Source organism: Podarcis gaigeae (assembly GCF_964106915.1).
Source record: "Podarcis gaigeae genome assembly, chromosome: 3".
NCBI classification, from domain to species: Eukaryota; Metazoa; Chordata; class Lepidosauria; order Squamata; family Lacertidae; genus Podarcis; species Podarcis gaigeae.
The window spans coordinates 51,627,093-51,644,234 of record NC_139680.1 but is presented as its reverse complement, the minus strand read 5'-3'; the positions used below and the strand labels follow the sequence as shown (position 1 = coordinate 51,644,234).

General features: G+C 42.2%; 1 protein-coding gene across 22 annotated transcripts in view; it reads left to right on the top strand.

The window, feature by feature from the left end:
• The first annotated feature begins 14,151 nt into the window (after positions 1 to 14,151).
• Positions 14,152 to 17,142, top strand: part of FYN (FYN proto-oncogene, Src family tyrosine kinase) — a 109,079-nt gene continuing 106,088 nt past the window's right edge. For 14 of the 22 annotated variants that reach the window (XM_083731338.1, XM_083731327.1, XM_083731339.1 and 11 more), the window contains exon 1: positions 14,169 to 14,722. The gene's annotated coding sequence lies outside the window, so the exon portion shown is untranslated. Of the gene's footprint in view, positions 14,723 to 14,817; positions 15,142 to 17,142 lie in introns of those variants that run through there. The other 8 variants (XM_083731322.1, XM_083731333.1, XM_083731331.1 and 5 more) reach the window with 5 other exon arrangements.

The following is a 17,142-nucleotide window of genomic DNA, read 5'->3' as shown; positions in this document are numbered from 1 at the left end:
ATCAGCACCAACTCTTTGAATTGTGCCCAGAAATGTACTGGGAGCCAATGTAGGTCTTTCAGAACCGGTGTTATATGGTCTTGATGGCCGCTCCCAGTCACCAGTCTAGCTGCCGCATTCTGGATTATTGTAGTTTCCAGGTCACCTTCAAAGGTAGCCCTATGCAGAGTGCATTGCAGTAGTCCAAGCTGAAATGGTTTCCTTTAAATATATGCTTCCATAACTCACAAAACTGAATTCCTGAGCAAGAACTCTTGTGACAATTTTTTGAGGTTGTCTATGTAGGAGAACATAAGTAAATGGTGGCTTGCCCATTTTTAATTTATGTTAGTTCTAGCAGGGGAGTGCCTCACACTGCCCAGGTATTTTTAAAAACCAAAAGACATTGTGAGTTTTAAATGGATAGTACAATTTGTGAATTTGAACCTGTCACGCCAAAAATCAAGTGAAGTCAATCCAAAGTGACCTTTTGGCCCACCATCTTGATGCCTGGCATCCAAACATCAAGGAAGACTTTTGCTGCCACCTCGTGAACTCCTGTACCAAGTTTAGCAACAATATATTGAGAGACAACTAAACCTATGCAAAAAAAAAAAAAAATGGCAACATTATGCCAAGCTCATATTCTGGTCTGCCATCTTGATTCAAAATGGCTCCCAGCATCCAAATGGTGACAAAGTCCACCACTCACCTCTCAGGAACTTTCATGCCAAGTTTGGTGACAATATATCAAGACACAACTGAACCTATGCAAAAAACCAGGTGAAGCCATGACAAAGTCATGTTTTGGTTTGCTAACTGGATTCAAAGTGGCAGCTAGCATCCCAACAGTGACAAACTCTGCCACCTACACCTCAGAAACCCTCTTTTCAGGTTTGGTGAAAATATATTGGGAAGCAGCCGAACCTATGCAAAAAAAACCCCAGTGCAATCATTCCAAAGTCACATTTCAGTCAGCCATTTTGATTAAAAATGGCAGCTGGCATCCAAACAAAGAGCACCACCCAACCTCAGAAACCCTTGTGCCAAGTTTGGTGACAATATCTTGAGAGGGGCCACATACCACTGGTGGGCAGAGCGACAAATAGAGCTCTAATCTGTGCATGGCAAGCTAGTTCCTGCGCATGCTCCTCTCCCACTTCCACACAAACTGTTAAGTTGTGGGCGAACATAGCAGACAACACAGCGATTCTTCAAACAGCTCTTCTTTATTCAAATGTCAGAACTAAGCTGAGGGGCTCAGTCAGCCTGCTTATATAGAGCTCCAGAACAATGTAACTGTTGCCATTTTCTAAAACTATCCAATCACTGAACGTCACTTTTCGATCCTTCATTTGCATACAAACTATCCAATCACTGAACGTCACTTTTCGATCCTTCATTTGCATAACTATCTACAGTATCCCCCTGCTGGCCCAGGGTGAGAACTTCAGTACATAACACAAACAATAGACATTATCTAATTTCTAGCCAAGCAAAACCACTCAGGGAGGGTAGAAAGTAGGGCTGATGAGGGGTGTGGCCTGAGGAGAGGGCTATGATTCAGAAGGATGTGTGACCTTGGGCCAGATAGTCCCAAGGGCCAGATAGAGCGCTGCATTTGGCCACTGGGCCTGAGGTTCCCCAGCCCTGCTGGATATGAGTCTTAAAAGGCAAGTGATTTCAAAGTGTAGCTCTGAGGCTGTGCATAGAAGGCTTTGATGTTCTTTGAGCCAAAGGCTCCCAGGCCCAGATTATTCCCCTTTGCAACAGAAAGAGCCATGGTATATTCACAGAGCGTATGAAAAGCCCTGTCTATGTCAGTTACACTCTGCTCCCACAGCCTTCCCTTCTCTCACTTATTTGGTGATGAAGCGTGGAAAGGCAAGAGTGTCAGCATGAATTTCCCATGGTCCATCTTTGGCAGGATTTTGTCACAATGATAATGTTCACATTTAACGTTCCACCCTGAACAGATCGCTCCTTTCTTTCCTGACTCAGCAGGGTAACCTGTCTAGGGCCTGCTCTCTGATTATTCGGGACATGCTTCCTGTTTTGTTTCCTCTAAAGCTCTGTGGTTCCTGATGTTTTTGCACATCTTCATGTGGCACATCCTGCTCAGGGATTTCTTATCAGCGGTGTTGACAATGTGTTTTGTCAGCTGCGCCTCCTTGCTCTATCTCCAGCTAAAGAGAACGGCTTCTTTGCATTATTGTTATGTGGAATCACTTGATTCTGCTCTGTGAAATAGACTTTGTCATTCAGTTTGGTCTTCTGCCATGTTAAGTGACAGAGTGAAACTGCAGGTGGAAAGTGTGCTTCCCTACACAGCTAACACGGGGGTGGGGCTATCTGAGCTACGAGATGGCCACATGATTCCTCTGCTCTGCATTCCTCCAGAGTGTTTCATAGAACAATCACAGCTCTCTTACATTACCTTTCTTTCATGCTAAAGCTCACAGGGGATGTTACCTGGCATCTAAGAAACAAGCAAGGTCTTTTTACCAAATACTTTAAGCCTTTAGACACGACCAGCCTAAGCCTTGCAAAATGACCCAACATCAGCAAAATGGTGCCCAGATTGCAGAAGATAGCTAACACAAGAGCATACATATTTATTATAATAATAATTTATTATTATTATTATTATTATTATTATTATTATTATACATATTAGAAAGCTAGGTTGCTTCCTCAAGTGAACAACTGTACACAATGATCATTCTCCCAAAGATCACTTACTCTGTTGATCCTTCTGAGCACCCGAACAGCTAGGCCATAAATTAAACTGGGGGGTGGCAAATATGGTGTCCGTCAGAGGTTTTGGACTACCACTCCCATAATTCCTGGCTCTTGTCCATGTTGGCTGGGTCTGGTGGGAGTTGCAGTCCAAAGCATCAGGGGAGCATCATGTGGCTACATTGCACTCACCAGGCCTTTGTCGAGCATGACTCAAATGTTTGCTCTTCATGACATAACATCTAACATACGAGTGGGAAACCTGTAGCCCTCCAGATGTGGTTGGGCTACAGTTCCCATCATCCCTGACTGTTGGCCATGATGGAAGTTGGAATCCAGTAAGGTCCTGCCTCCCTAATCTAAGAGAACTCACCAGAATGCTCCTCTCCCACTGTAGCAAATGGCATGGAGCCAGACTGGGGGAACTCACAACATGACGAGTGCTCCAGGGTGATATGGCAGGAAAAAGAGGATTCAGAATGAGAGATAACAAAATATTATATATAGTTATATTCTTAATTGCCTGCATTAGCTTGGAAAGTTATATAGAAAAGTTTTCAGAAGACATTTAAAGACTAAAAAAAGACATTTAAATGAGTGTTTCTTTCAGTCTTTAAAAATTGCATATTATAGCATAGGGTTGCAGAAGCTTCGCTTTTTATTTTAAATTGGTTGTGACATATTGAATATTTAAAATGGAAAACATGAAAAACAGATTTTAATTTTTTTTTTTAATGACTAGCCACGATGCAGAACAAATACACTGTTACTGCAGTTCCTGATGAACGCTGACGATAGCCTTGGGAGCCAGCAAGCTGCCCTATAATAGGCTACATTTTTTACATTGTTTACATTGTTTAAAAGCTGAAGCACAAAAGGAGAATCAATAAGAGATGAATGCAAGTTCCTTCACCCACACGGCTAATTGAAATACAGTTTTATGAGAAATGATGAATACAGGACATTATAGTGTATTGTGGTTAAAAAAAAATACTGTCTTCACACAGTCTTAAATATGCATGCAGATGAAATATTTCCATAATTCTGTTATATAGTGATGCAGCTTAGTATTTTTAGCCACTAGGGCTTAAATCTTGTGTAAAGGCTGCTTTACACTCCGATTAATTTCATCCTAACTGGGCAAGATTGCTGCTTTATTTCTTATTGCCAGAAGTTAAGGATTACCCCATGTCTGACGGTGCCTAGAATCAGTCGTGACTAATGTAGCTCTTTCTAAACATTATTTAATAAACATTCTAGCTTTTTTGTGGAATTTATTCATGTCATTTGGCAGTCCTTTTAAATTTCATGGCAATACTAATGCATACCCTTCAAAATGAAACTAGGGATATTTCTATATATTTGCAACCTCTTTGGCCTTACCTCAAAGAACAAGGTATTTTTGCAGGGCTACAAAAATATTTAAAAATAAGATGTGCACAGATCCATGCCAAAGCAGGTAAAAGTTCCATCCATACTATTTCTAAGCACTTAGGCAGATGCTTCCAGAAAGTTTACAAGCAGGGCATGGGAGCAATCCTCCCCTCATATTGTATACCCCTCAGCAATTGGTATTCAGAGGTGCAGTGCTTCTGAACATGAATATACCTCATAACCAATTAGAATCATAGAACAGTAGAGTTGGAAGGGACCCTGAGGAATCCTGCCCACAGCTGTCTCTGGGTGGGCTCAAAACAACAATTTTATGGTTAACAGCCATACATACACACTGACCCATTGCACCACTGGGGGACAATGACTTCTGATAGTGTGTGAAGCCATTGTTGACAGGACTGCAGCCAGCGAGAAACAGGCTGAAATTCATGCTCTTCTTCACACGTCATGAAAATTAAAGAGAGAGAGAGAGAGAGAGAGAGAGAAAAAAACAGTAAGTATCTTGGGCCTGGGTAATTGTTCAACACCTTCTGCAGTGAAGGAGATAGAATTCTAAGCATAGAATTCCATAAGCTTGTTTGTCATTTCAGTCCGTGATTCATGGGAACGTTTTCTCTTCTTTGTCCTGTAACACATGGGTGGGGAATTTTTCTCAGTCTGAGAGCAACAGCCACATTCCCTAGTGGGCAACCTTTTGAGGATCACATGCCACTAGTGGGTGGGGCAAGAGCCAAATATTTTCAGTAATAGGCTCATCAGATTATTATTTTCTTGCTTGCCTTATTGCCAGCTTACTTTTGCTCCTTGCCTCCTCATAATTTGAACAAGACCAACACTTTCTAAAGGAAGTCTTCTTGCTCATTATGACTTCCTTGCCTCTCTTCATTAATCATGTAGGCATCCTCTTAAACTAGATTGTGATTCTCTCTGAGCTTATAGTATCATGGTTTTAAATAATTCCCAAGCGCTGGTTTGAGTTTCCTAATTCTTTTGGTTTCAATTTCCCATCATTTTTTCAAAGAAATTTAATCTTCTTTAAAACATAACAACTTTTGTCAGGATGCTGTCAGCGGCTCCCAGCTGGTTGCCCAGGAAAGTGTAAAGACAAGGAAAAGTTTATTATACTCCTTTTTTATTTCAAACTTTACCGAGAGAGGCTGTAAAGAGAGCCTCTTGGATAATGGCGTTGTCCTGAATCTCCACCCCGCTCATCTCTCCCACTTCCTCATTTGTCATCACCATCACCTCCTCTATGGGTGCTGCTAAGTGCCCTCTGTCTTCAAACTTTGCTCTCCTACTTTTAAGGCTTGCCAGGTTCTAGGAGATGGTGGGTCTGGAACGCTTTCTAATGACAACATGTAAGCCAGATGCTGCTCCAGCTCTGCCTGCTTCTCCTCTCCCATGATTTCCCAACTTTTTCCCTCATCTGCCTCTGAGCTGTGACCTCCCACACACCCCTGTTGTAAATCTATACTGTCTTCCTCCTCCTCCTCCCTGGAAGGATCAGGATGGGGAGGTGGTCTCCACCATTCGTCCTCCTCTGCCTAGTGCCTGACATCTTTAGGCTTTCAGGGCAATCTTAAAAATATGTCAGATTTGATGACACTGTGATGCAATTTAACAACACATTCCCAAGTGGTTCAACAACACATACCTCATTCTAGATTCAGAGCCCCAGATCATGGGATACTTTCATTTGATTTGAATATCTAATGAGGATCTGTGGTCTTCTAGATGTACATGGATTCCAACATCCATCAGTCCCAGCCAGTCTGTCCAATAGTCAGGGATGATCAGAGTTGGAGTGCAACCATTCCAACTGAAGGACCACAGGTTCCCCATCCCTTGTCTAAGTCCCAGTTATGTGGCAGCTGCACAGCTCTAATCATTCTGTTGCATCAAGCTATCCAAATTCTAAAGGCATCTACTGCCACCTGTGAATATGTACGGCCTTTCTTCTGGAATTAGGCTTAAAGCATGTTAGAATTGCTGAGACGCAAATTCACAAAGACACCACCCTTCCTAAGCAACATCTGTCTTCTCCAAGTAGGTCAGTGTGACAGGTTGTTGCATAAATATATATTGCAGACATGTGATGCTGAATAGGGCATTGGAAGTGCAAGTGCAGACAGTTGCAAGTCCCACTGCCTCCTCAGCTGTCAAGTTCACCTCTTCCATATTCTCCTGATTCCCCCAAACATGGGGCTACACAATTTAGAAAATCCGACTTAAGCAAATAAAACCAAACAGATTTTTATTCATGAAATAAATGCAAAGGAAAATATTATGTTTTTGTATTCATTTTTGTATTTGTTTATAGATAGATACAAGATAGGATGAAAGCCAATTTAACCACATCTTTAAGTTTTAATTTTTAAAATGTGAGGTTCTGGAAGCTTGTATTTCTCATCATCCAGATCAACTGTAAGGTTTAGAAAGAGGGTCCCTGCAACTAGTTATGAGGACTAATGTTCCGATAATGTAAACACCATCATTGACCAATCATGTATAATTTGTGGTTGCAATGAGGAAACTTGTTATTGCTCCTTTTTAGAATCACATCTTCCTAAAAATCCTGTTGAAAACGTTATTTGTAAAACATCCTCATAAGGTAAAGGTAAAGGTACCCCTGCCCGTACGGGCCAGTCGTGTCCGACTCTAGGGTTGTGCGCCCATCTCACTTAAGAGGCCGGGGGCCAGCGCTGTCCAGAGACACTTCCGGGTCACGTGGCCAGCGTGACGAAGTTGCAGCTGGTGAGCCAGCACCAGCACAGCACACGGAAACGCCGTTTACCTTCCCGCTATAAAGCGGCACCTATTTATCTACTTGCACTTAGGGGTGCTTTCGAACTGCTAGGTGGGCAGGAGCTGGGACCAAAAGACGGGAGCTCACCCCGCCGCGGGGATTTGAACTGCCAACCATACGATCGGCAAGTCCTAGGCACTGAGGTTTTACCCACAGCGCCACCCGCGTCCCGACAACATCCTCATATTACATATTAAAAACATTCTCATATATGCAGCTATATTTTAAAGAGGGATTTTGTGTTAACTGAGAACACACTGCAAAGCAAGTAACAAATTACAAATGCTTTTGAGTGCAAACACCCACCTGGTTTTAAAATGTAGCTGGATAGCATTTAAATTTTCATTGTTTTGCAGATTTTCAGTATAGAATCTGTCTTGAGCTAGCCCTAGATATGTAATTGATGTATTATTATACCACTTTTCCTCTCAAGAGGCAATACACAATGCAACAAAAATATGACCATATATACTGTGCAATAGTGTTTCTAGAATTAGCAGAACAAGAATTCTTGCTTTTGCCTGCAGTGCTGCTATAGTTTAGTATATTAAACAATGCCTCCTATCACATAGACAAATACTGCAGAGAAAATCTTGGATACATTAATTAGTTAAGTTTATTAAATTTATATATTGCATCATACACTCAAAGGGAGTCCTGAAGCAGTTTACAAAACAATAAAACTCAAAGCTATCATATACAATACAGTATAAAGTTAATTAAAACAGCACATATGTAGAAATACTAAGCGTTCAAATAAATCATCCTACAACATAAATTATCCACCCACATCCAACAGACCAAAACACCAAACAAAACCCCAACCTTAGTGTTGTCCAAATGCCTAGGAGAATAAAAAGATTTCCACTGAGCACCGAGAAGACAAAGTCAACGTCAGGCAAACCTCCTTGCAAAGTGGATTCCTTAATAGGTTGCTGCCACAGAGAAAGCCAGTCCTCTCATTATCACTCTCAGAGGGGCAGAAAGAAAATGGTCTTGAGAGATAGACCTCAGGGTTCATGTAGGTTCGTATAGGAAATGGCAGTCCTGGATGAATGGAGGTCCTGAGCCATGTAAGGTTTTATAGCTCTCAAAACAACACTTTGAACTTGGCTCAGTAACAAATTAGCAGCCCATGTAGGTGTACTAGAAATGGACTTACATCTTCAGCAGTTTTTACAATGTAGTATGAGAAAAAAAGAGCCAGTCACTTGAAGTAAAATATTTGTATTTTAGTGTGTAGGTGGACCAGAAGTGGACTTACAACCTCAGCATACTACAATACATACTACAATGTAGTATGAGGAAAAAAGAGCCAGTCACTCACTGAAAATCATATATTTTATTTAAAAAAAAAATAATTTTTATTATTTTCCAACACAAATACACAATTATGCCAAATTTTCACAAATTTTCACAAATTTGATTCTTTTTAGACTTCCTTCGGCTTCTCTGACAATCATCCATAATTACTTCTCAGTTACGCATTTCTCTGTTTATATTGCCATTCAACTTCCCTCCCACTCCTATTTATTTTTAACAATATATCTGTGCTTTCACAGTGCTTCTTGAAATCCCACATGTTCTTTTCAGATATTCAACAAATTTCCCCCAGTCCTCGATGAACTTTTGGTCTTGAAGATATCTAATTTTTCCGGTTAATCTGTCCAACTCTGCATAATCAGTCAGCTTCAGTCTCCAATCTTCTATTGTCGGTATCTCTTATTGTTTCCATTTCTGGGCCAGTAGAATTCTTGCTGCTGTGGCTGCATATTGAAAAAGTTTACAGTCTTTTCTTCTAATTTCATTCCCTGTAATTCCTAAAAGAAAGATCTCTGGTTTCTTTACAAATGTATATTTTAACATCTTTTTCATTTCATTATAGATCATCTCCCAGAAACCCTTCACTTTCTTACATTCCCACCACATATGGTAAAACGTACCTTCTTTTTCTTTACATTTCCAACATTTGTTGCACGTCTTATACATTTTTTATAATTTTACTGGTGTAATATATCATCCGTAGAACATTTTCATGACATTTTCTTTAAGTACTGTACATGCAGTAAATCTTAAATTCTCTTTCCACAGCTTTTCCCAGTCCTCAAACTGAATATTATAACCGAAATCTCTGGCCCATTGTATCATTACCGATTTGACTTCCTCATCTTTGGTATTCCATTCCAACAATATTTTATACATTTTTGACAAAATTTTAGAATTATTATTTATCACATCTGTCTGAAACTTTGAATCTTTTTCAACATAACCCCTTTCTTTAATATCTTTTTTTAACATTTCGTTAACCTGGAAATAGTGCAACCAATCATATAGAAAATCATATATTTTAGCGTGTATTAAGCTGAGCTGCAAACTGTTTGCTCTGTCTCTGCTATGGAAAGTTATATTTGTTATTTTTTATTGAGTTTTGCTGCATTAATTATTGTATTTTAAAAGACTGTATTATGTTTGCTTTTGTTTTGTGAGCTTCCTAGAGAGTTTCACTGATGGTTGGCAATATAAGTTGAACAAACAAATAAAACAGTAAAATATGTGTGTTGGCACTTTAATTTTACCTGCAGCTTTCATGCACCTGTCATCCTTGGTCAAATTATTTTCCACATCATGATAGCATCCCATCAGGGCAGAGCATATCTAAAGGAGAAGGAACAGAATGCTGCTTTTCACATTGCAAGTTTTTTTTTTCAAGGGAGTAGGACTGCAAAACATTTCCATTGCCAAAAAACAAAACACCACACAAAAACACACACTTAATTGTGGGAAGGATATACAGTGGTACCTCGGGTTACATACGCTTCAGGTTACATACGCTTCAGGTTACAGACTCTGCTAACCCATAAATAGTACCTCGGGTTAAGAACTTTGCTTCAGGATGAGAACAGAAATCGTGCTCCGGCGGCGCGGCAGCAGCAGGAGGCCCCCATTAGCTAAAGTGGTGCTTCAGGTTAAGAACAGTTTCAGGTTAAGAATGGACCTCCGGAATGAATTAAGTACTTAACCCAAGGTGCCACTGTATATTTTTTTACCTTAGAATCCTGGTGAGTTCCCCAGCATACCTGTTCCTGACTTAAAATTGGAGATGGGTTTTCCATTATGTTTCCACATTATGTTTTCCATTAAGGATATAGTTCTACAATGACTGTGAGATGCATCATGGATGGCACTTGTCCAATCCAGTGTTTACCAGCCTAGAGGGGTCGTGATGGGGAGTTACCAGACTTTCCTCCTTGGTCACCCACAGTTTCATGCTCCTGTCTTAACTGGGTACATTATTTAGTTGTTTTGCCTGCTCTTCTTCCCCACCCACTCATCTCCTTTGCTCCACAAGGTTTCCCTCTCTAAAGTCCTGCCAAAAGTGAGGCGGAGCAGCTTGAGGGGAATATGACCTTTTAATATGACAGGCTTTAGCAAGGATTTGTTTTGTGTAATCTGATGTGGCACTTCACTTGTAAAAATTATCATAGTAATCATTTGGGTTTTTATTTTCACAGACAATAGAAGATTGGACAGCAAAGCTTGGAGGTTGTACTAGATTTGCATAGTTGGCTCTGAATTTTTATCTCCTTTCAAAATATTTATATTTTCAAAGTGAAGGCAGACCTATGAAACCTAATCAAATACATGTTTATTCAGAAGGAAGCCCTGCTGAGTTCACTGAGATTTTAGTTTCCCACAATCTTAAGTCCCGTACTTCACATTTCTACATCAATTTTCTCTCTCTCTCTCTCTCTCTCTCTCTCTCTGTGTGTGTGTGTATTCATGAAAAAGTCATTAGCCTTTTAGCATGAATTTCTCCTAATTTTGATATCAAGGCCAGAGCCGTGTGGGTGCAGCAACATGGCCAATCCATCACTCCCGTTGGGGCAGTTGCTTAGCCACAACCTCACCATCACTCTGCCCCACCCAGGTAAGCAGAAATAATGGAAGTAGCACCACTCTCAGGAGGACAGGGGCATGGCACTCCCTCATTGCACCGGCCACTCCTGGAGGTATCACCAGGCTGGGGGATATCCTGAGGTTTCCAGAAGTACATTTCTTTTTGTTATGGACTGAGTTGAATAGGATCCAAACTGCAGCAGTCTGATTGGTCCTAGAACAATAGGATTCAGAATGCAGCAGTCTGATTGGTCCTAGAACAATACAGCAGTATGATTGGTTGGCAGGAGCCACCCAATCCAGCTCCAGATAGAAGTGAATCCACAACCTGATTGGCCTACAGGAGAATTCCGGAATTAGCCAATCATGTGCAGCCCATTGTGTAAATAATGTATATAAAGCAGATACTTTGAGGGGACTTTCATTCGCTCCTCACCACTATGAACTGAATAAAGAGCATTAAATCCACTCTGAGTATATTTCACTTTTAAAAGGAATAATTCCCGAGGTGGGTGGAATTCCAAATACTGTAGCACAATGAGAACTGATCATGCTTAATGACTGTAGAATTTGGAGTGTGTGTTAGCAGTGGGAGGGCAGGTATTGGGCATGGGGAAATAGAGGAAGGCATGGCTGGCTGGAACGGTGAACAAAAGCACATTACAGTGCAACGTTTTGCTACAGATCACATTTGTGAAACCCTGTTTGTTCTCTCCATCTCAATACCTGCTGTCTTCAGGTTGCTCTTATGAAAGTCAAAGGATCTTTGATACGTGGTTCTGAAGGCTCACAGAAACTGTCAAAATACCACATTTGGAATGATGTGTGATCAAAGGATATAGATACGTTGCTCAGAAGTTAGAAGGAGCTAGGAATGTGCAGAAAACCTTGGATGTTTTAATTAATTCTGAGATAAAAGGAAAACAGCTATGTGAAATTAACAGCCCAGTCATATCCTATGCATAGAAACCTACTTGGGCTGGAGTAAGTCCCACTGACTTCTGTGTATATTACTTCTGAGTAAGGATTTATTCATTGCACTGCACTGGTGGCTCACATCATTTAAAAAGCAAAACATTGATAGAGAAGGGAATTATTGAAATGTTTCTACACTTAGGCTGCTTCTAGATGGGAAGTGGTACCCTATCATTGTTCTTCTGTTGTAAGCTACAAGGAGGATGACAATAGACTTTTTCTTTGTGTGTATCCTGCTATTTCTCTCATCAGTACTTTGATAACTTGTTTCAGCATTTTATTGATTTGTATTATAATGATATAGTAAACATTGACTTCTTATTGGTATTATTATTTATTTTTACATTTATGCCTCACCTTTTGCACAAGGAGTTAGTTAAGTCCATTGGTTAAGGCTAACCAATTTGTAGGGTTCAATACATGCTTACCACTAGTCATGGAATTCAATGGGGCTTACTTCTGAGTGAATGTAGACAGAGTATATGTACAGTTACTGTGGCATAAACCCACTTCTGACCATAGAATATTATGTCACAATAAACATGTTTGTTGGTTGTTGCAATTAGTTGACTGTTGCAGTTAGTGTATCCTTAATGAGCAATAGCACAGTCCCTGAAATGCTGAAATATATTATGGAGGAGCACATGCCTATACATGCCCTCTCAAAATTAAGTCTCATTGAGTTAAACAATGTATGTGTATCTGAAGAAGTGTGCATGCTCACGAAAGCTCATACCAAGAACTGACTTAGTTGGTCTTTAAGGTGCTACTGGAAGGAATTTTTTTGTTTTGAGTTAAACAGGTAAGTGTATAAGATTGCAGATCTACCTCTGACTGCAATGCACTGTCAGGCATAGAACTTAAGAGGCACATAATTTTCTACACATGTTGAAACAATGAAGGGGTGAGCGAATTAGGTGTTAATCTAATCTGATAGTCTTTAAGGTTCCACAAGTGACTTTTTTTCTACACATAGAAATGATGTATATTTCTAATTGCATGAGAAGAGGTAAAATTTAATTTGGTGGTTTACTTTTGATATGTTCATTTTCTGTTTACCTCCAATGTATAGATATCTCAGTGCAATCCTACAAATGTATCTACTAAGAAGCGAGCCCTAATGAGTTCAATGGGATAATTGTGTATAGGATAGCAGATTACATTACCTTTAAATTATACTTTGAAGACAAGTGCAAATGCCTTGCTGTCACTGCTTTGGAGACCACTGTGTGGGACCAAAAAGTGGCCTAGATATGCTATTCTACATAATCATACTAAAAAAACCCTAAAAAGATGGAGTGTGTCTGTGTATTCCACCTAGCACACACACTCATGGACTGCAGTCAGATTGGGAAGCAATTTATATTTTTCTTTGTCATATGAATGAAGACCAACAAAGTCATGTTATCTGAACCCACCCACATATTATTGCAAAACATTTGGCAGGCTGAACTGAGGATTTCATAATTCTACGGGCATTACAAAGTGCAACACTTCAATGAATTCTGTTTTACTGAAGAATAGGAAACAGATGTTTTATGGTGGAAAGCAGACCTTCCATTCAAGAGGTGAGGTGCTAAATGCCAGTGTTCCTCCCTCCCTAATCAGCATGAAGGTCAAGGAAACTTTGGCATGGTCAAGCTCTCTTTTGGAGTTAAGAGCACCGGAGATGTACATTGTAAATTTATGCATTCATTCAGTGCCTGAAAAGGAACCAACAGGTGTGTAGCACAGGCAGAACCAGATTTTGGTGGCCCCAAATGGAAACTTTGAGCCTCTTTCTAGCATTTGGCCCAGCCCAAACTTAACCTACCAAATCTGCCCACTAGGTCAGTAGAAAACACCTACATTTCTATGGCTTAGCAAACTGTGAAAAGCATCAAGTCATTCTGATCAAACTAGCACCACCAGATCCCTCTTCACGTTTCCTTGCATTGATTCATACAGGGATGCTGGCGCGGATGGTCACTGAGGGCGGATGAGATGACACGCTGGTTTTTCCAACTCTCTGACTCACTCACTCTCACATCCTTGCCATGCAAAGCCCAGGCATTTAAAAAAAAAAAAAGGAAGAATCTCTCCCTCTGTTCCAGTTTCCTTTCCGTTTCATTGGGCGGCTGAAAGCACCCTTCCCCAACAAAGCGCTCTGTCAGCTGGGCGCACCCACCCCATCCATCCCACAGAGCAACCCGAGATGGGATGTGCAGAAGCGAATCCCACTGCGCCCGCCTTCCGTAGTGGCGCGCGTGCCAATAAGAACTGGAGTCCCCTCTCCCCGCCTAACCCACCCCAAAAGCGCTTCGCCATAGGCCGGCTAGGGATGCCAGTCTTCCCTCCTCCTCCGCGCGTGCGTCCTCCCCATCCTCTCCCCGCTTAGTGAACTGACGCAGGGGTGAGGAGGCGAGGGACAGCAAGGCAAGGCAGTGGAGGAGCCCAGGCTCCATCCGCGCGAGCTGGCCAGGAGGAGCGCCAAAGCAGCGATGCTGCGGTTGCGCCATCTGTCAGGAGCCTGGGTGGCGGTGGTGGGAGGAGGAGGGGAGGAGACAGACTGAAGCGGCTTTGGCTTGAGTCTTGGGCACAAAAAGAGAGAGAGAGAGAGAGAGAGAGAGAGAGGAGGCAACGGAGCCGCGCAGCGCGAGCCCATCTTCCTTAGGACAAGCAGCCCGCGCGCCAGACAAAGCTGCCGCCCTCTCCTCGGCCATTTGGCGCCCCCCGGCCGCTGAGGCAGGGACGTCCACCCCACCCCACACCCTCCTCCCGTTAAGAATAGCAAGGGGGAGCGAGCGACTGATATCGCCCGGAGCTTTTTTTCTCTGGAAAGGGGACGCCTGCCGCCGCCGCCGCCGGCCTCCGGACCCTGCAGAGAGCGCGAGGGGGAGGGGGCGTTGGGGTGAAGGCGGCGCTGCAGACCCAAGTCCGGCTGCGCTTCAGGTAAGCACGAGAACGCGCCGCCCGGACTTCCCGCAGCCCCTGCCTTATAGAAGGGAGGGAGGGAGGGACGGAGGGAGGGCAACGAGGCATGCGCCGGCTTTTGTACCACCACCGGGCTGGGTTCCCCGCTTTGTGCTGGCGTGTGTGTGCGCGCGCGCTCTTCTCCTGAAGTGGCTCTGGGAGCAATTGTCTTGCTGCATGTCGTTTCTCGCGCGGAGCTCCCACCTCTAGAGCCGTGTGTGTGAACGCCAGACCAAAGGGGATGGGAGCTAGAAAGGGAGTGATGATGGGACCAGAGGCATGGGTCCGTTTATAATTCGAGAGGCGTGGTGGTGGCTGGGCCTAAAGAAGATTTGGAAACCAGAACAGAACGCTTTCATTCACCGTGCAATAACGGCATCGTCGAACATGGCAGAGAGGTGTGGATGGGGAGCCATAATACTGTAAAGTAATTTCTAAAGCATGGCTATTTCCATATGCCATTTGTGTCCAGCTCTTGTTGGATAAGGGTGCCCTGTGCTGGCCTCTGGGTGGTACAGTCTGCAGTTAAGAAGTTTTTCATTTGAGATTTATAGGATGTTGTGTGTGTGTGCGTGTGTGGCTGCCTGTCCCACGCCTTTGCAGAAATGCTTCATAGCTATCAAAAGCAGAGATTTATGTGAGCTGCTGTCTGCTCTGTAGGATTGGCCCTTCTTGTGACCCTGCTGCTGACGGGGTTGGTGACTGGCATGGCCATATGACAGGATTTTCAAAACAGGGGCACTTTGGAGATGATGCCTCTGATCTACAGAGTAGAGCTTGAGCTTTCTCAAATGAGGACTGCTGCCTGCTAGGTTCTACGTGCTGAGATGTTGTGGAATACAAAAACCTTCTTTTTAAAAAGAAGGGGATTCCGCTTCAGTATAAGGGACATTTGTCAACCCCTGATGGGGATGCATTGTGATTGCAAGAGGATCAATTAGATAATGTTTTGTGGCACGTTGAATGAGGGAGAGGGTGAGAATAACTACAATGATGTAATCCTTTAATAATTGATAGTTGTCCTATACAGTACAGTAGAGTTTTCCACATGCACAAGCTGCTTCCCCCTTCCTTCTTGGCAAAAATGCTGAAATTTGTCCAGATCCCCACCTTCTGAACTCACACAGACTGATGATTTTATTAGTTTAGAGAGGGGAGGGGGGGAAACAGCCGAGATTCATCCCAAGGCTTTATGTGCTGCAACTTAACTGCAAAAAGGGGGAGTGGGGAAAATAATAAAGTGACTCCTCCCCCTCTTGCAAATAGATCTTGGTGTGTGTGTGTGTGTGACAAAGAAGGCTTTCAGCGAAGAAAAGAGATTCACACAATGCTCAAGCATAGTGAGGTTTGAAAGAGACCCCCTTTCCCCCTCCCTTCTTCCTTTGGTTGTTGTTGTTATTATTTGCTTATTCCCTGGGGCTTCTTCTTTCTCTTTCTCCAGAAGATACCACTGAACTGTTCTCAGTATCTTTCCAGGCACATTTAGTCTAGTGAAGGATTCCTAACACCACACATGGATTGCCAGCATTTTGCTGTGCCTGCAGAATCACAATTTGTATGTTAAAGCCAGCTCTCTCTCTCCCCCTCTTTTTTAACCTGTGAAATATTAAAAAAAAATAGAGTGATCTTTGCTGCTTCCATCAGGAAAGATGATGAATGAAGGGAAATTAGTAGAACATCAGGGGCACAATTCTGTGCATGTCTGGTAAGTCACATCAATATCAATGGGACTTACTCCCAGGTAACCGTGTATGGGATTGTAGCCTAAAAGACATAGTGTTTGTAAAACGTTTTCTCTCTCTCCCTGACCCCTGCTCCATTACTGTGGTACATTCATTTCTTATGCTCAGAAGTGGGGACAGGGTGTGTTAGAAAGGCATGCATAGAAATTGAAAATTCTTCCAGGATACTTACCTGCTCACATGTGTTCTCAGCCCCACATTCTTCTTTGTATTACCTGAAAAAATGTGTAACAATTTGTAGTTCTTTTAAACAAACTCTTCTCATGAGAACTCTGTCAGCATTTAAACAATTGTTGAGCACTTTTGGTTATGTTTGCAGACGATACAATTTGTTGTGGTTTAGTCTGAAAGGTAAATTTGAAGGGTCCTGTTTTTGCAGTTAATTTAGTTCATCTTTCAGTGACAGAAAAAGGAGAATAGTTATTCAGATGCCCACCATTTTATTATAATTTACAGTTCTTGGACAAAATGTAAATTGAGTGCTCTAAAATAACCACTGATTGTAGGGAGCAAAGTGAAGCACGTGTTGATTCTTAAGATCCAAATTAGACATGATGGCAGCAACCCCCTGCCCATTTTAGATGTTTGGATCTGCAAACATCTCATGTCATGGGCTTCAGAATACCTATCTTGGATGAATTGTGCTTATTCTTTTTA